Genomic DNA, 21438 nt, shown 5'->3' with positions numbered 1-21438 from the left:
TGACGCGAGAGCCTGCCTAAGAACTTCAGCACAATTGGCCACGACACAAGGTCTGATCAGCAGATGCACAACAGGAGCCACAAACCAACAAGACCACTTCACTCGACTTCAAACAGCACATCCAAAAAGGAACTTTCCCTCTTTTTCATGGACAGGTAACACAACTGGGCTCTATTATTACGCTAGGCTAAGCAAAGGACTGTTTAGTCCTATTTCTATTTCATGTGATGTTTATAAGTTTGAATTGTGTTGTTGTGATATTTGGTAATATGTTATTTGAAAGTTAATGTTAGTTCTGTTATACTGATCAGTTTCTTTGCATGCATCTAACTACTTTCTTTAACCTGGCACCAACACCTCACACACTAATTTCCACAAACTTAACACATACATGATCTCAGCCACATGGTCTCAAAACTCCATCTTCATTAATGTTGCATAAGTGTGAATTTTGCCAACCTCTACACTGTCAAGAATTCCATATCCTTCAACTTTGCTAGCTATTGATGTGGTAATTTTGGTTATAGTTATTTATTTAATTATTAATCAGAGTTCCAAATTTGTAGTCAGTAAGTCTTATTTCTTAATTTGGCTATCTTTTCCCTTCCTTTGAAGGGTGGTGCCCCGATTTATCCTTTATCAGTTTAATATTAATATTTTTAATATTAATATTTAATATTTCTCTGATAGCCACATTTATTTAATGCCCAAAAGCACACCATTTAATGGTGCCCCGCATGAAGGAAAGTACATAATCGTACCCCGCGCAAGGGAAAGTACATAATCACAACATTTTTGGTGCTCTGTGTGAGGCAAAGTCATTAATAATAACATTATTTTGACTCCTCGTGGAGCACAGCACAACAGTCAACGTTATTTAAGTGATCGCTGCTGATGACGGGCTCTCCATCTCCTCTTTAAAATGGTAAATGGTTAAATGGTTGTATTTATATAGCGCTTTTCTAGTCTTGAAGACCACTCAAAGCGCTTTACACTACAGTTTTCCATTCACCCATTCACACACACATTCATACAGTGCTTCTATAGCTAGCACTTTTTTTGATGTTCTATTGGGCAGTTTTGGGGTTCAGTATCTTGCCCAAGGACACTTGGCATGCAGATGGGAAGACTGGGGATCGAACTTCCGACCTTCTGGTTGGAGGACAACCGCTCTACCCCCTCAGCATTTTTTTCGCCTAAATATTGATTTATCCTCACCCAAAAGGCAGAGCATATTCTCCAGTCCCTGCAAAGGCTTTGTTCTCACATGTGAACTGGTCCACGCACCTCTCCAGCCAGCCACGTCAGATGAAGATTCAGAGAGACTGCATGGAGAGGACACTGTGATGGGAGAATCTCCAAGAGTAGTCACACCACTGGGGCTGTGAGGTGGCCACCTTTTGTGTTTGCCTCCTGTGGATGACTGCTCTTCAGGGTAGGACAATGTCTCTTCCAGGAGTCTTTGGAGCTATTATATATGGATTGTTGGACAGAGCTGGAATAAGTGATACTGTGGCTTAATTGTTCATTTCTTCTTTGTTCCACAGGCACAGCAGCAGTGCAGCACGGCTGATCTCCAATTGGGACATGATGTTGCAACTTATCACCTAACTAATACTATTTCCAATAATGTGACTATGCCACGGAAATAATTCAGAAAAGAAAGGAGTACGCGGGAATTAAGAAAGTTTTAAAAGAGAGAGGAATCCGTTTCTAGACACCTATGGCCAGAATGAGGATACACTGGGACACCGGCCCATGGCCATGGCAACAGGTAGGAAACAAAGAGGACACCGCAACACGAGCAAAACATAAACTACAGAAATACAGAGGAATGGACAAATAAAGTATTGTCGTATATTGGGGTTGCGATGATGTGAAGATGATGAAGGAATCTCCGATGACACCGTCTTGATTGTATATAAAAGTTTAATACAAAAAGTTAAGCATCAATACAAGCAAAGCAATCTGCCTGGAGAGAGATTCGGGGCCAATGTGAATCTTCTCTGCTGCCTGGAGAGAGATTCGGGGCCAATGTGAATCTTCTCTGCTGCCTGGAGAGAGATTCGGGGCCAATGTGAATCTTCTCCCGAGGCAACTTCAACTCCTCGTTTATATAGGAGGGTTGTTTGCGTAAACCTAAAGAAAATGCATCTGGCTTTCCTCCAGATTGTCCGGTGTCAGGAAGGGAATAGCACCAGCTTAAATTTAGGGTGTCAGTTAGAGCCGTGGTCTAATGCTCTAATGTATACATTCAGTTATTCTCAAACAACCTAAAATTCCTCAGATTTTCTTAGGAGCTGGGGGCCTCAAACCCAAGGATAGACTTCCTTTAAAGGGAAGACAACACATAGCATTTCAGACACCACAGTATGTAAGTGCATTTAAATGAATAAGTAAGTGAAAGATAACACATGTTAGACACTGAAGACAAATAGTCTAAGAGATTGTATATAGGTCTTCAGTCTTCACTGTTAGGACTGATCGGACGCTGTATGTGTGAGCTATAATGATCACTTCATTCCCAAAACACAGGCTCTCTAGTGGTTCCAAGAGTCTGTAAGAGTAGAGCAGGAGGTAGAACTTTTAGCTATCAGGCTCCTCTCCTATGGAACCAGCTCCCAATCTGGGTTCGGGAGGCAGACACTGTCCCAGCATTTAAAGTAAAACTAAAAATCTTCCTCTTTGACAAAGCCTATAGTTAGGGCTGGATCAGGTGAGTCCTGAACCATCCCTTAGTTGTGCTGCTATAGGTTTAGACTGCTGGGGGAACTCCCATTATGCACTGAGCACTTCATCACTTCCCTCTGTCTCTCTGTCTCTCTGCCCCCCCACACCTGTTTATTTATTTATTTTAACATGTCATCATGTCAAAGGTTCACTTTGTCCTCCCATAGTCCCTCTGGCTCTTCTCTCTCTCTCGTTTCAGATAACTCTGGCACCGGGACTGCAGGACAACAACAACTACCATCACCATTGTTATCATTAATTACAATAACTCAGTAATTCATTAATATATATAATCCTGTTGTAGATCACTACATTGTTATTGTTATCTCTCTCTTCTCTCCCCCGCTTTCCACCCATCTCTCCTTTCCTCCCCCCTTACTTTTCTTTCCTCACCCCAACCGGTCGAGGCAGATGACCGCCCACATTGAGCCTGGTTCTGCCAGAGGTTTCTCCCTGTTAATGAGGGAGTTTTTCCTCCCCACAGTGCTTGCTCATTGTGGGAACTGTTGGGTTTCTCTACGTTAATATTGTTTTAAGGTCTTGACCTTTAAATGTAAAGTGCCTTGAGATAATGTCAATTATGAATTGGCGCTATATAAATAAAATTGAATTGAATTGAATTAATGAGACAGATGCTCAAGAGAATCTGGATAACAAGAATGGACCTCACTAAGGAGGGGCCCCCATATTTCATCTGAATTTCCCCTCAACCCACGGGGGAAACGTGGGGGGCAAGTGCCTACTGTTGTATTCTTAGTTCGATTTTTTTTTTATTGCTGAGTTGCTCAATGTTCTTTGGGCTATTGTTTGTTCTCATGGTATATTATATATATATATATATATATATATATATCATGGAGTATAATGCCATTTTCCAAAGCTATAAATGAACAGCATATCGTTAGTGTCGTTAAATGTTAATGGGTTAAATAATCCAATTAAAAGGACTAAGATCATTTTGAAAATGAGAAAACTTAAGGCTCAAGTTATCTTCATGCAGGAAACACACCTTTCCCAGGAAGAGCATGAAAAGCTGAAGAAATTTGGTTTTAGAAACACCTATTACAGTACTTGTAAACAAAGGAACAAAAGAGGTTTGGCTATACTTATACAAAACTCAACAAAATTTGAATGTCTAAAAGAAATCAAGGATACAGAAGGACAATATATTATAGTGAAGGGGAAACTACAGGAAGAGATGGTTACCTTAATTAATGTATATGCCCCTCCAGAGAGTACTAAACAATTCTTTAAATCATTATTCGCAGTCATGGCCTTAAAATCTGAAGGTATAGTGATATGTGCTGGTGATTTTAATATGATAATGGATCATAGGGTAGACACAACAAGTATAAAAAGAAATAAGACACATATATCTAAATTTGTAAACATGTCGTTGAAGGAACATGGACTGGTTGATGTATGGCTTGAACTGCATCCGAGGGAAAAAGACTATACACATTACTCTACTTTATATAACACCCCTCGCCCGGGGAGTAACTCAATGTAGAACCGCCACTGCCCTTAAGGAAGGTAGATTGCCACCCTCATGTAATGAAGCAATCATATCTGTAATCCCCAAGGAGGGTAAAGACGCAGAATATTGTAACAATTACAGACCCATTTCTATGCTCAATGTAGATTACAACATATACACATCCATTATAGCAAGGAGAGATCAGAATTTCATGACAGAATTAATTGACGAGGACCAAACTGGATTTACTACGGGACGACAAACATTAGCGAACATAAGAAGGACCCTGCAAATAGTAAACTCGATACAAATGAAGGAAACTAAGGCTATATTGCTGAGTCTTGATGGCGAAAAGGCTTTCGCCATTAAATGCAGCAATACAATAAACCAGAATCCTATAGCTAGAATAAAAATGAATGGTAGTCTAACAAAAAGCATAAAGCTACAGAGGGGAACACGCCAAGGATGTTGCCTGTCCCCTCTCCTCTTTGACTTATACATTGAACCTCTGGTGCAGGCTATAAGACAGTGTGAGGAAATAAAGGGAATACATATTAAAAAACAAAAACATGTAATAAGTCTGTTTGCAGACGATGCAATAATATATTTAGAAAGACCTGATACAAACCTAACACATTTAAGTATATAAGTATATACGGAGACCACTCATTATATAAAACAAATGTGAATAAAACACAGATTCTGGCTTTTAATTATACCCCTTCCCAAGAAATGACAAATGCTTATAAATGGAAATGGAACTCAGAAAGCATAAAATATCTTGGGGTAACCCTAACAAAACAGATAAGCCATCTTCAGAAGATAATTCCAGCCATGTTTTCATTGTGATCAGATTCATATACAAATTAAGAGGATATTGAGAGATGGTCGACCATATCACTGGAGTTCAGTTCAAAGATTGACATTATTAAAATGAACATTTTCCTGAGGCTATTGTATTTCTTCCAATCCCTTACTGTCAAGATACAGTTAGAAACCTGGGACAAAATGATATCGAGGTTCATTTGGAGTGGTAAAAAACCAAGAATAAAATATAGCACGCTACAACTGGCTAAGAATCGGGGGGGATTCCCATGGCACTCCCAAATTTAAAGGATTATTATGAGGCAGCACAACTTGGTCAAGTGGTGTGACAAGCATTATAACTCCAAATGGAAAGAGATTGAGATGAGGGTGGCTAGCAAACCAGTGCAATCCCTTTTGGGCAACATTACATTGATAAAAACTACTAAAAGGTTCAATAGATCCAATAACCTCCCACACACTGACTATCTGGGCTGATTTCAATAAAAGGCATAGATTGGAAAAGAAAGTGAGATTGTTGAGCTGGATTGCATATGATGAAAGATTCAAGCCAAACTTGAGTGACCTGACATACAGGAACTGGGAGAGGAAGGGAATCACTGCCATGTGTACAATACTAAAGAATGGAAACATAATGTCTTTTCAGGACCTTAGAGAAATGTATGGATTAAAAAATTAGGATTTTTTTTAGATAACTACAGCTAAGGGATTATATTATAAGGGAAATAGGGAGCGCAAAAATATTAAACGGAGTGATAGATGTACAAATGCGAGTATATAATGGGTCAAAAATCAAGGTGGTATCTGTGTTATATAAAAACCTCAGAGACTGTACGAGTGCTTCAACTGATTACATTAGGGCTAGATGGGAGACAAGGCTGGTCCTGCAGTCAGGCCCCCAGTTCAGCCAGGCAGGGCCTCACAACCAGACACAGGTAAGGTACAAACTATAGGTTAGAGAGCGATTCAGAGGAACTTTATCAATACCTGTATCAAGAAAGATACTTATTAATGGAGGAGGTCGTAATTCATGATTACTCAGAGTAGTGAACCTGACTGAGTATAGAGACTTATTATAATGGCCCAGTAAAGTATATGAGTTGCTTATGGGCGAGGCAGTTATGTGATCCTGTAAGATAACTATAGAATAGATTTTTTTATTTGTATCTGAAAGAACATAGTTCCAAAGAAATCAGGTGTAATCATGACAGTGGATGTATAGTATATAGTATATAGAAGCATAGGAAGTGTCCATATCTCCATTTAGCTCAAAATCACAGTGAAAAAATATCACAACAAAACAGCTTCTAAATAAAAGTATTAGATTCTTGTGTAACCCAGGTTAAAAATCTGTATTTAAAACAATAAATTAGTTGATTGAATGAAGACAAGTGAAATTCATGGTGGAAAAATCAATTCATTAATACTACGTTTTGGTTAATAATAAAAAACAGATGTTTATCTAAAAGGAGAGATAGAACCATAATAAAATAATTTATAGAGAGTTTTAGTTTGAAGGAGACGGGTTGGAGACGGTCTGTCACCCAATCAGAAAAGAAGCCCCGCCCATTGAGCTGATCGGAGCAGGTTCACTTCCTCTGAAGTTGCCGGGAAGAGAGAGAGCAAGGCGCATTAAACAGACACTCACCATAGGAAGATAAAACAAGAAAAGTGGATCAGACTCGGAAAAGCTGCCGAAGAAATCTCCCGGGACGACCAGGACCTGTGTGAGCACAGTCGGAGGAACCTGTCGGGAAGAGAAACGCATCGGTGAGCGGCCGTCTTGATGTGCTAAAGGCTAATAGCTAATGCAATGAGTTAAACCGTTAGCATAGGAGCTAACATCAGAGCACTAACTCCGGTGCTGATTGGCGCGAGAGAGACACACTACGACACACCACACATTAATGCTGAAGCCCTGATCCGACATTTTAAAGGTGCATTGTGAGACATTTGTTTGCTCCTTTGTTGCACATAGAGCTGTATTATGTGTGTGTTTAGCACCTTATTTGTGCATTCTAAGCTCATCCAGCCATATTTTATTAGCTGTGCACATTACATATTTTTCTTTCTAGATGATTGATATTGTTTTATGTGCTAATTACGATGTAAAGAGCACAGGATATTTTGATACTGTTGATTTGGAGTGAGGAAGATTATTTCAATAACATAATGTGATATTTCGAGTGTTGCTTATTTTATTACTGAACATTGTGATAGCATGTTGCAACAGTAATTGAGTAAAATTGTTATTCTCTATTAGGCCTGGGACGATAACAAATTTTGCTGGACGATATATTGTCCCATGAATTATTGCCGATAAACGATATTATTGCCAACATGATAGTATATCATAATAATGTACACCCTTTCAAATACAATAAACTTTTATTTTTCAGTAATTTTTTACCATCGTAATTGTAATTTCAGGAACGTTGAAATATCCTAAATAAATAAAACAAACAAAGAATAAAATGGACTCTCAGTCTCTGTTAGCAAAAACAGCACTCAAATATAAAACCACACACAACCAAGACAATAAATAAAATGGCTTATCAAGTCTCGATTAACAAAATTGCACTTCAATAAATATTGAACATTTAGGCCGTTTGTGACATGTATTTTCTTGCAGGCAATTCGTTTTGTCTGTCTGTCAAACGTTTGCAGCATCTCTCTCAATGCTGGCTTTTCAACTGTACTAAAGGGCAGCATTTCTTTTGCGATGCAGCGAACTACAGTTTCTTTGAGCGCACACCATTTTTGCTCCATTTATATTTACTTTGTCGACCAAACGCCTCAGTGAGTGTTGACTTTCGGGACGAAGGCTCTGCATCTTGAGGTGCTGGGAACACTGGGTTGGGTGGTTGTGCTTTAGGTGGGCATGCAACTTTGTTGTGATGCTTTTTTTTGTTGCCACCACTGGCTCGTCCGTGTTGATGGGCTCACCTTGCTCATTTGGTTATTACAGATGTGGTAGAAAGACATTTTTTTGTACAATGTTTATTTTTTTTAGTACATCAGTTTGGCTGAAATCTGTGGTGCTTCCACCTGCTGAACACAGAATAAACTGTAAGTACCAGTCTTGGCTGCTTAACACAGCTCATATTACATGTGTAAAAATTATTGTAGGCTATTGTATTGTACAGTATCTGTAAATAATCGTGTTTCTCCTCTGTTCCTTAATATCTACAGATATGACAATGATTTCAGCATAAAACATCCTTTACTGTGACTTTTTTCATTTCATTACATGAAGCACTGTAACACCTGATGTCCTCTGAATCCACTGTGGCAGCAGCAACAAGGTGGAGATCGGCAGCTTCAGGCTGGTCAACATGTTAATAATATTGAGTCAATTTCTATATCCATTATGGTTGGTAAAATTAACACTGTTATCACAACAATGTTCATCTTTTACTTTCTGATTTGATAAACTTTAGATAAAAAGTCTTTTCTTTTTTGCCAGAAGAGACAGAACACGGTCAGCACAGCTGTGTCCCTCAGGTTCGTCCGTCCCTAATAAAATGACAGGAAACATAAAAGTATGGCATTATTGCCGAGATAAGTGTTACTTTCAAACAAAGTCTATGTCCTTATATTCTGTGGATATTCAACTATGTATTTGAATATGGTTTGGGATTAAACAGTGTACTACAATGAATGTGCAGTATGGAGTTCTTTCACATTAAAAGTATTGCATTTATAATGTAATGCATCATGTGCAATCATTTGCTTTAATTGTTAGTAAGTTATGAAAACAGGTCTATACCTGGTAGGTAAACTGTTCATTCATAAATAAAGTCCAGCTCAACAAGTTTCACACTGCAGCAGCTGCACTAACGTTATTTCTGAACCAATAATCTAATAAAACATTATTACTGAAGTTACCCACAGTAACATAGTCAAGCCAAATAGGTTGGGGAGCTGAACAACTTTACATAACGTTAAATATCTAACTTGGTGGAGCTCATTCACTAAACACACAGTCGCCTTCAGTTTAAAAGATTTATCACCATAAACTCTAACGCTCCTCTCTCCGCTGTGTGAACCGCTTCATGTCATGCCGCTCCCGTTAGCATTGCCATTACTGCTGGTATGTTGCCTGGAGGTTAGCGGAGCTAAGCTAACCAGCCAGGTACAGAGACAATGATACCTGCTCATCACTACTGACATGTAAATAAAAGGCAGTACTTTACACACCACAGACACTTCTCCGTCAGGACAATCAGCCGAACAACAAACGATAATATTCACATGTGAGTGAAAACTCCTCCCCAGACCCGGTCGCGTTCGGTGACGGTGATTAGCCTGTTAGCTCAGGTGAAGCCGAGCAGACCACAGGCTAACAGCCAGAGTGACGAGCTAACGGTGACGTCACGTGTCAATCAAGTGATAATTATTCACAATTTCAAACCTCTGTATTATCTAAACAGATAACACATAGTTGTCATGAAGGAAGAACTTACTGATTGAGTCTAAAACCGTATTTTGAACCAGGCTGTAAACAGGTTTAATTCTGCTCTAAAGTCTGGTGTTTTAACATGGGAGTCAATTCCCATTGACTCCCTCTTGGAGCCAGCCTCAAGTGGCCACCCAGTGAACTGCAGTTTTTTGCCTCAGCGCTCAGCCCGGGATGTTGCTGCTTGGTGTGGAGCCAATGCTAGCGGCCCTGCCTCCCCCCACAGACACAAAGAGACTGGATGACTGACAAGAGGGTTCACTCTGTTCATTCCGCTATGGAACAAACGCCCCCAGGTGCTGAGACCGAGCTCAGAGTGAACCCTCTTGTCATCCAGCCTGCTTGGAGGCGAGAGAAGAGGAAAACAAACGCGCATGCACATGGCAATAAATCGAGGCCGGAAAAATTATCGAGTTCATTTTAATTTATCGTGCGATTAATTGATTTATTGATTATCGGCCCAGGCCTATTCTCTATTGATAAAGAGTTTATGTAGATTTAACATGATTAATGTTCTATAATTCATTTTTTGAGATTTGAGAAAATTAAGATGAATGCTCTGATCCAACTTATCGTAGGTCAGGTTTTTTGATGGACCCATTGAGAGTTTGACCTACCTGGATGTTGGAGCCAGTCAAAGTTTGATGGCGAGCCAGACCCCGGAGGATACTTAGAGATACTACGCCGTGGAACCTGAATCCTTTTACACTTCACATACACACACACACCATCCACGCAACAGTGCGGTGGGACTGATTTTCCACCTTCACGGTGTTGACTGAACAGTGACTGAAAACAGGTGAACTGAACTTTAGAAAAAACGCAGCTGCAAAACTTTATTTTATTTTTTATTTTCTATACTTACCCGGGTAAGAGTTGTGATAATTTGTGTGATTGATGTTTTTATTCATCCTTCCCATCCTGTAATAAATAGGGAAGCGTATACTCCTGCGTCATCGTTTGATCAATCCTGGGCTCCATAGTCGATCTTAGAACTTCTGATTTCACTGGTTATTGAACCTAGTTACTATTTTTCAGTACTATTCTCTTTTCCTCTCAGAAGGGTTACACTTGTTTAGTTTTATTTCATAATACATGATAATATTGGATCATTCATTTGTATTTATCAGCATGTAAGCTTGTTGCTTACTTTGGAGGAGATGGACGACAAAGAGTTGTTGGACATGGTCTGGGCAGTGGTCAACAAATTGTCAGAGGGCACAAATAACCATCCACTTCCTCAAGATGTCCCTGCTCAGGAATGGCATGACTTGTTCAACTGGACTGGTTCTGATGAGGACCCCCCCCCCCCCCCAATAGCATCACCTCTCAGCTTGGAGCAGCATCCTCCTGAAACCCAATGGTGAACTGGCTGCTGCCATAAACCACCAGCAAGTGTCCTGCAGTCAGGCCCCGTGTTCAGCCAGGCAGGGCCTCACATCCAGACACAGGTAAGGTACTAACTATAGGTTAGAGAGCGATTCAGAGGAACTTTATCAATACCTGTATCAAGAAAGATACTTATTAATGGAGGATGGGGTAATTCATGAGTACTCAGAGTAGTGAACCTGACCGAGTATAGAAACGTTTACATTGGTAGAAACCTCCCGTTTGGCACGAAGAAATTCTTCTTTCATTAAATTGTAAAAACTGTGCATGATTGATTTCTTCTGTGGTTGATTAAAGAATCAGTGGTGTCAGTGATAGTGCTGTGCTTTAGAGTTCTGGGAAACACCACAGAGCAACTACAGGTTACAGATATTATTCATCTTTGGTTCATCATGTTCAGGAGGACAATATTAAGATCAGGACAGAGATTATACAAGGCTGGGTTAGGTATAAATGTGTGTGGTGGTGGTTTTAACTCTCTGACACCAAGGGGACAGATGACACAGAGGATGCAGGTTGTCTTATCTCTTATTTTGTGTCTGTTCTTGTCTCCAGTTCAACAATGTGCCATCAGGGAAGCTGACCAAACACCTGGAGGTGAGGCTGGCTCCTGTTGGATTATTGTAAGTATCGCACACATTAATGCAAACACACACAAACACACCTCTGAGCTACTGTTTCTATTTGTCTTCTTATGTGTCTGATTGTGTTTATGTAGCAAAGGAAAGGGGGTTTACGGGGCTCCAGGAGACAGACTTCCTTTTCCCGTGAACAACCGCCACTCACAGTAAGTCTGCCTGACTAGTTCACAGTCACCTTTTCTGTCATGAATTTATATTTCTTTGATTGAGATGCTTTCATGTTCTTTTCTTTCCTCACAGTTTTAAACATTGGTAATTCATGCTTTCTGTGTTTTTTCTGTTTTTCCACAGAAAGAGAAAATGTGAGAGCTAGCAGGATGATGACATGCCGTATGTCAAGCTTTCGAAGACGGAACAGACACTAAACGCTGTTGCTGAGCTCGAAACTCCTGACTGTGCAGTCGTTGACCCCAACGTTGAAAAGAGAGTATGTGTCTTTGCTTTGTAGGTTTGAGACTCTGTGTCACACAAACCTCATCCAGCTGTGTCTATGACCACACTTCTAAAACTGTTCTCTAACTATAATTCTTGACATCATGACACATCTATATATCCAGATTTAACTTGTGCAAAACAAGAAAGACACCAGTTCATTGTTGATATGCATTATGATACATACCAAATAGATATTAGAAATATAATAAAACAAATGATTTACCAAAATAAAATTAAAATCGCATTTATAAAAATACTATATATATATATATATATATATACATACATACATATACATACATACATATACATACATACAAATATACATGCAGATATACATGCAGATATACATGCATTTATACTTCTGACCAAATGTATTTATGCAAATATTTTAATGACCTATTTTTCTTATAGTAGAGTAGGTTTTAATAATGTGACTTTACTTTTACTTTTGTTAATATAAAGTATTCTGTTACATTTCATTACTGGATGAATAAGAAGTATTTAAGTGGGCAGAGAAGAGACGGGGACTTTGATACTGATTATAAAGGCTCAGTATAGTGTATGACTTGCTTATGGATGAGGCACTGATACAATCCTGGATGAAAACTATTATAACTAACAGGTTGTGGTTTTAACTCTCTGACACCAAGGGGACAGATGACACAGAGGATGCAGGTTGTCTTATCTCTTATTTTGTGTCTGTTCTTGTCTCCAGTTCAACAATGTGCCAGCAGTGAAGCTGACCAAACACCTGGAGGTGAGGCTGGCTCCTGTTGGATTATTGTAAGTATCACACACAATAATGCAAACACACACACACACACACACCTCTGAGCCTCCATTTGTATCTGTCTTCTAATGTGTCTGATTGTGTTCATGTAGCAAAGGAAAGGTGATTTACGGGGCTCCAGGTGACAGAGTTCCTTCTCCCTGTCCAGACACAGGAGGCTCTGGAAGAGATGGCAGCTGACGCTGTCGCTGCTGTCCAGACACAGGAGGCTCTGGAAGAGATGGCAGCTGACACTGTCGCTGCTGTCCAGACACAGGAGGCTCTGGAAGAGATGGCAGCTGCCGTTGCTGTCGAGGCACAGGGGGCTCAGGAGAAGATGGCAATGGAATTGAATGCTGCAAGAAAAAGCTCTCTGTCAGCTCTCCTGTTTTCTACTATGGATTATCCAATGCATCTAGTTGAGGACAATCTTCTTCTCCAAAATTCAGTTAAAATAAAAAAAAAAAGATTACAATGGTACTTCAAGCTCCTGAAGTTTGTTACATTCTCCTATTTGTTTTAACCTGTAATGGAAATTACATTTAATTGCATGAGCGGACAATGGTTGACCAAATTGTTAATCTAAAAAGGGTAACCTTAAGGTTTATGATGGTGGCTTAAGAGACACAGAAATTGCCACCACAATATCCAACCAGATGTTTTTTCATTTATCCGACCACCTCTCGTTTATTCGACCGGACGTCGTTGCTCCGGTCAGGTTTCTCATTTATCCAATCACATGTTGTATATCCAACCAAATATTTTGTAATTTATCCAACCACCTTTCGTTTAAAAAAAATGAGAAACCTTGGTGAGACAAACAAGGGGTGTTTGGATAAATTTATGAAGTGGGATGATTCAGATCTGTACGGACATTTTAAGGTCCTCATCAGTGCATAAAAGCAGAAAAGATCGTTCTGTGCTTGGTTTCTCCTCAGAAACAGATCTCTGTCTGCTCAACAAGCTTTAAGATGATGGAGTACATGACAGTGGTTGTCCGATGGTGCCGTGTGCCACAGCCTCACATCAATTAACCCACATCAGGTCTTGGTGGTACATGAGCAGGTGGAACTGTACAGAAAATGAGACCCAGCATTTGAGAGTTATTTGCGCTCACCTATCCAGCGCTGGTGTTTGGAGTTATATAGCCAAACTGTTCTCTACAATGAAGAGGCTATGGGCAGACCCGACGTTTAATCTATTGGGCTCTGGAGCTTTTGAGTTATTGTTGACAGATAAACAACCATTGACTGAAATTGTCAACCAATATAGTGTCACATACACTGAGATTCAGCCAGGAGTTAGCTTCTACGAAAATGTCATGAAGACAGTAGCATTGGTGAAAGCGTGCAGTCGGACCCTAAGAAAAGAGCTGACCGTTGCAGACCATAGGATGATGTTTAAGCTATCCTGCAGACATGTAAGTACTGAGCACCTCCTCTCTTAAACTTTTTTTTTCTCAAAAAAAAAAAAGAAAAGTTTATATACTCCTTTTCCACAAATCGTTTGTTTGTTTCATGTCACCCTGACAGGAACCCCACAGCCTGGTAGTGTTGCCACCTGGGTCTGCCACCAACATGATCACAGTGCGATGCACTGAGCCCCAGATGATATATGACCTTATGCTGAAGCATGGCTTACATTGCTCCTGCAATGGAAATTTTTACATTTGTGTATGTTTAATTGCATGATGTATGTATGTGAATGACTGACCAAAGAGTTGACCAAATTGTAATCTAAAAGGGTAACCTTAAGGTTTATGATGGTGGCTTAAGAGACTTGAGTTTTATGGCCTCGAGAAACCACAACTTTATGGTATCTCTTGGTATCTCTGATTGGGATCTCACACCTGGGGTCTCACAGGGGGGTCATCCACAGAACATGTAAACAAATGGACAGGATATCTCCTCCACTGAGAGAAACTACAGGAGGGTAATAAATACCTTTGCATGCTTAGTGGGAGGGGGCTGCGAGTTATAGGAACACTGATTCTCCTATGTTCTTTGCTCATTTGTGCATGCCATTCAGGTGATGTGTACTGATGAGTCCATCTGCAGATGCTGAATTTAACTTTCAGAAAGAAGTGTTTGACTTTGTGCTTGTTTCACAGAAATTGCCACCACAATTTTGGTGTTGTCGGCAGGATCACTCTTGTGAGAAGACACTCTGGATCTCAGGGCTGAAAGGTAAAACTGCGCAGGGAGTCTGGGACCTCAACCTCCTTGACAAAAGAAGGTAGAGACGTGAGGGCCTGATGCCTGAGAACCAAAGAGTGCTCTCACTGCTGTGATCCAGCGGACCAATTAGCACAAAGACACTGTCTTTCTGGGAAGACAAATTCAGAAGGGAAACGGTTCTCTCACAGGGTGAGTGACAGACGTGTCGGCATGGCAAGGTTTGGAACCGATGTAGAATCAAGGAAGCTTTGGGTGATCTTGGAGATCACGGGTGGTCTTGGAGACCACAGAGTTAATATAGAATAAGCCTCTTAGTGATCTTAGAGAAGGTCACATAGTTAATTGGGAACTAATGAGTATGGTATTAGAATAAGCAGGTTGGTGATCTGAGAGGAGGTCACAGAGTTAAGGAGTATGGATATATACAAGATATAATAATAGGAATATACGGAGTGTTTGTTGATTTTAATACACTTGTTATATTGGGTTCTGACGTCGAGTTCATGATTTAACAAACTATGATATAATATAGTAAATAGAGTTTTGCACTGGAGATGTGACTGGGACTGAAGGACTGAGACCTGAGCCAGGATCATCTCGACACTGCCATGAATCTGCTTTAAGAGAAGTTCTCAACCCCCAAAGGTAAGTACATTTAAGTAAACTTAAGTATATTAGGGGTATAATTGGCTTTTTGAGGTTATTAAGAAAGACTTAAATCCTAAAATTAAAATCCTAACAACACATTTTTAACAAAAGTAAATTAAAAAGAACGGATTAAAATAAATTAGGGAATTTGTAAATGTCTTTTCCCATATCAGCATAACTTTGGTCCTCCAAATTTTGTATTTTGTTGAACAAATGGGGAGTTTAAATTGATAAATAAGAGTTATGTTAAAACTGCTGAGACAACCTATTAGAGAAATGGGTTTAAACATTGGCAAAGGAAAGAAAGATAAGGATAATGCTAATCCACTTTCTTTTCTTAATGTTCAGTATATGTTAAGTGATAGTAAGTGTAGAGTTAGAGAGGAACGAGTTAGTGAGGACAAATTAGAAGGAAAAAAGAAATGTAGGGATATTTGTACTGGAGCGTGTGAATTTTGGTTAACTGAAGTGAATATCAGGGACAGTTTACAGAAGGTAGGGATTTAACTAATCTCCAAGTCTCAGTGTGTCCGACTAGACCCTGATCTGGACTCAGCTCCACCGAGAGGACAACTACAGCCAGCAGCGGTGCAGTGTGATGACCAGCAGGACACTCAGCTGCTGCTGAATCCAGCATGGGGTCATGCTGATCATGCAGAAAAACTCTTGAACAGCAAGAAAAAGAAAAAGGACAACTGGCAGCATATCAAAACCAAGTCTGCGGGCACAAGAAAGGTCATGGACGGAGAGGAAGGGGACGTGGAAGAACTGACGCTTGTTTCAAATGTGGCAAAATTGGACATTAGATCAGGGATTGTCCTGAGAACCAATACACATAGTGCGATTGAGTAGCGGTGGAGCTGGGGACAGTATATAGAGAGATAATCTGTACCATTGTTTTGTTAAAATGAGGTTAAGGAAATTTTAAACATTAATTTTTGTTGTCACCACGCTGGCTGATAGATTTTATTGGTAGAGATTTGATGTGTTCATTGAGTAATATGCTAATTTTAACATCACAAGGCGTAGATGTAACTAGAGGATTTGATATATGCATATCAATGGAAGATTCTTAACTCTTCCCTCATCTCTGTAAGTAACACTTTCTTGTGTGTTCAATCATTGTGTTGTCTCAGTAGCTTAGATTGACTGACTGGAAAGGTATCAAATTCTGATCTCCATGTTATATTAGGCAAAGGAGAACAAAAACAATTGGTATTGAAAGTTTTAGAACTTTGGACCAAAAGGGGTTATGGGAAGGGAAAAAACATCTGATCCCAATAATAATAATAATTTAATCAGAGGTTTAGAGGTTTCAAGATGGCGGCGTAGAGGACGGACGCAGTGAAACCAGCTCCTGTACATATTCCTACTTTTCGCTCCAGACCCGTGCTAATTTGCCATAGAAACGACCACCGTTTCGTTCTATAACTAAACTAACAACTAGAAATGCCGCCGAAAAAAGCTGATGTGGGGGCGAGGGAAGATAAAGCTGGAAAGTCCACTTTATCAGCAACACCTGTTGCTAACGCAGTTACTAGCGTTAGCTCCACCAACGTCAACGCCGAAGGACCGCCGACATGGTTTCATGAAGAAATGGCAAAAGGTTTCGACAAAATTCAAGTCCTGCTGGACCAAAAGCTAAACCCTTTAGCCGCCTCAGTGGAGACACTCATCAGCGAAAACCGTGCTCTAGGTCTACGTGTCAAAGAGATTGAAGGCAAGCAGGCCGACTACACTAAAAGTCTCGACTTCCTACACAACGACCTCGGAGATCATAAAAAGAAGACGGAGGAAGAAATTAGCGATCTCAAAGATAAACTCGACGACCTGGAAAATAGAGCCAGAAGGCAGAACCTGCGACTGGTTGGCTTCCCAGAGGGAGTAGAGGGGAGCAACGCCACCACTTTCTTACAAGAATGGCTCCCGAAAATACTGGGGCTGGAGCCCGGGGCTCGAGATCGATAGGGACCCCGGGCTCACCGTACACTCCAGCGCCGGCCTGATGAGGGCGGCCGCCCCCGGGCCATGGTTATTAGGCTGCTCCGCTTCACGGACGTGACGAGGATCCTTGACGCGGCACGGAAGAAAAGTTCGCTCCTGTATGGTAACTCCAACATAATGATATTCAGGGACATGTCCACAACTCTCTACAGAAAGAGGAAAGCCTTCGCACCGCTGAAGAAGAAGCTACACGACCGCAAAATATCCTTCAGGCTCCTCCATCCTACTAACTTGGTGATGGATCTCCCGGAAGGCAGACGCGCTTTCACCTCCCCGGTGTCAGCTGAGAACTACCTGGGAAAGCATCACCCCGACGTGCTGACTTGAGCCCCTGAACGCATCCAGCTGAGGTAACGAAAACAACCGAGGCTTCATGCACGAAATAAGACGGCATGGAAATCCAAGTAAGACGGACTCTCCTTTTTTCTTTTTTTTTTTTTTTTTTTTTACTGTTGTTATTTGCTTTGCTCTCTCCTTACTCGCCCCTTTTAATTTTACTTACCTCATAAAGACTATCTACTGAACAGACAAACTGGCTGTGCCACAGTGCCGGATTGAACATGTGGGCAACAGGGGCGCTTGCCTGAGGGGCCCATGGCAATAAGAGTACAGGCTGAAAATCTGTATTCCTCTGATTTTACATGAACATACCCTCTGTAACGGCAGTAGAATACCGTCTCTTATTTTCATTAACCAAATTTTATTCAACATTCCTTTTTATTCCTTAAATTTATTTTTTTATTCTGACTTTTTGTTGTATTATTATTACTATCAATATCATTTGTAATCCTAATCCTCTATTTTATTTTGTCCTGCAACCTCTGATCTCTCGATGTCCAGTGCGTTGGGATACTTAAGGTCCGTCCGTTGGTTGGATTTCACTACTAAATCTGTTACCTACACCCATTACCTCTAACATGGTCTATGATAATTAGCCTCCTCAGATGTTAACTATAGAACTTTTTGAACCCTTTACTGTTCTGAATTTTTTAGTAATATGTTCTTTAGTTCCTCGCCCGTTAGCCCACTATCTGGGCTGTTTTGGTGGCATCTCACAATGGGGTTGTTTCTATCTGTAACCTTGGCACTTTACTTTAGATTAGGTAGTCTGGTTTCACCTGGCAGGTGAGTATGTTACTACGCTTGTCGACAGGGAGAAATATATGCCAACTCTCTTTTTTGTGTGGGGGGGAGGGTTTTGAGGGTTTTTTTTTGTTTGTTTGTTTGTTTGTTTGTTTTTTTTTCTTCTCAATGGCACAGGATATTATATTGGTTCTTACATTACATATCTGTGCTTATCCCCTACCAGTTTAACTAACATGGCAAGATATGATGTATAGATTTCTAAGCTGGAATACCAATGGCATTAATCAACCTACCAAATGCCGAAAAGTCCTTAACTTCATCAGAAAGCACAATGTTGACATTGCATTCCTGCAGGAATCTCATTTAAATGATGCAGAACATTGTAAGCTAGGCAAACAATGGCAAGGCCAAATTTACTACTCCTCATTTACTTCTCAAGCACGGGGAGTAGCTATTCTGTTTAGAAAAGGGGTACCCTTCCAACTGGAATACTTAGAGAGGGATAAGAGGGGTCGATATGTCTTAGTTAGAGGCTTTTTGGCCAATAAACCAGTCACCATGCTCAACGTTTATGGACCAAATCAAGATGAAGCTGATTTCTTTGTGAATCTTTTTTTCAAAATAAATTGCTCCCCCGCCGAACTTATCATTGGGGGCGACTTTAATTTGGTAATGGACCCGAACATGGATAGATCCTCACTACCTCCTAAGCCCTTATCCTCAGCAGCCAAGGCCCTTAAAAAAGAGTTGACAGATCTCAATCTGATCGATGTGTGGAGGGCGAAGCACACACACCTTCGCGAATACTCTTTTTACTCACACGTACACAACAGCTATTCCCGAATTGATATCTTTTTCATCCATGCAGGGACGGAGCACCTCGTCACATCCTGTGAATATTTAGCTAAGACGCACTCAGATCACGCCCCTCTCCTACTTGACCTGAACAAACAGGACCAAAACAACAGTCCTAAACGCTGGAGGTTCCCTACCCATTTGGTCAATGACGAGAATTTTGTCAAACTAATTAACGCGCAAATAGATTTTTTTCTCACTGTGAATAAAGGCTCGGCCTCTCCATCCATAATCTGGGGGTCCATGATGGCTTACATCAGGGGCTCCACAATTAGCTATTCCTCGTGGAAAAAGAAACAATATCGAGCCCAAATTATATCTCTGGAGACTGATATTAAAGCCCTTGAAAATGAACACTCTCACTCTCAGACACAGTCAATCCTAGACAAACTAATCGCCAAAAGAACGGAATATGATGCGCTTACAACACGTGAGGTAGAAAATGCAATGGCTAGGCTGAAACAGCGCTATTATGAACAAGGCGACAAATCAGGGAAGTTGCTGGCCTGGCAGATTAGAAAAGAGGAGGCCGCCAGATATATTTCGGCTATTAAATCACCAAATGGAGGTGATGTGGTCCGCAACCCCCAACACATTAATCAGGCTTTCACAGAATTCTACAAAACCTTGTACTCTTCTCAGGGTGAGAAGAATCGTGACATGCACAGCTTTTTGGACTGCTTAGTTATTCCAAAGGTACCAGAAGGAGCTCAGATTAACCTTGAAGATAAAATATCTAAACAAGAGGTGCTAGACGCTCTGACTAGATTGCCAGGGGGCAAGGCCCCTGGCCCTGACGGCTTTACAATTGACTTTTTTAAAACATTTGTAGAAAAACTACTTGAGAAAAAATCTCTTAGAGATGTTTAACCACGCAATTGAAAACAACCAATTACCTCAAACACTGGAACGAGCCCTCATCATTGTTCTAATAAAACCGGGTAAAGACCCTAAACTGTGCGGATCATACAGACCGATCTCCCTTTTGTCAACTGAATACAAATTGCTTACTAAAATTATAGCCACTCAACTTGAGAAGATAGTTCCCCATCTGGTTGATACGGACCAGACTGGATTCATTCAAAACCGGTCTTCAAAAGACAATGTCAGGAGGTTCCTTAACATAGTGCATTGTGCTAAGTCCCTGAATGATCCAGTTCTGGCAGTCTCACTTGACGCGGAGAAGGCCTTCGACCGTGTTGAATGGCATTTTCTCTTTGCGGTCCTACATAAAATGAACTTTGGCCCAAATATGCTAAGTATGATTCAATTGCTATACCTTAACCCCACAGCCATGATACAAACAAATTCAGATACATCACCTCCATTCCCTCTCTCAAGAGGTACCCGACAGGGATGCCCACTATCACCCCTGCTTTTCGCGCTAGCAGTGGAGCCCTTAGCTATTGCAATAAGGAGCCACCCCTCGATCTCAGGGGTCAGGGTCGGGGATGCAAATCACGTTATTTCTTTATATGCGGATGATATAATCCTATTTCTGACAAATCTGCCCACCACCCTGCCGGCCCTTATAGAGTTGCTCAATACATATAGTGAAATATCCGGATATAAAGTGAATATGCAAAAAAGTTGCCTTACCCCTTAACCTGACAGCTGAACAATTCCCACAGGGAAATGTCCCTTTTCATTGGAATGCTCAGAGTGTCACGTATCTGGGCTTAGAGATTCCTACCCAGCTAGATAAGACTTTCTCACTTAACTATGACACACTGTTAAGGAAGGTGGAGAAGGACCTGGACAGATGGATGCAACTACCCATCTCTCTGATAGGGCGCGTGAATTGTATAAAAATGAACCTGCTGCCGCGATTTCTCTACCTGTTTCAAACTCTCCCCATATCAATCCCAACTAAATTTTTCAAGAAACTAGAAGGTGTCATATCCAGGTTTATATGGAGGGGGAAAGTACCCAGAATTAAA

Source organism: Paralichthys olivaceus, chromosome 24 (assembly GCF_024713975.1).
Source record: "Paralichthys olivaceus isolate ysfri-2021 chromosome 24, ASM2471397v2, whole genome shotgun sequence".
Lineage (NCBI taxonomy): Eukaryota > Metazoa > Chordata > Actinopteri > Pleuronectiformes > Paralichthyidae > Paralichthys > Paralichthys olivaceus.
This window is presented reverse-complemented; position numbering follows the sequence as displayed.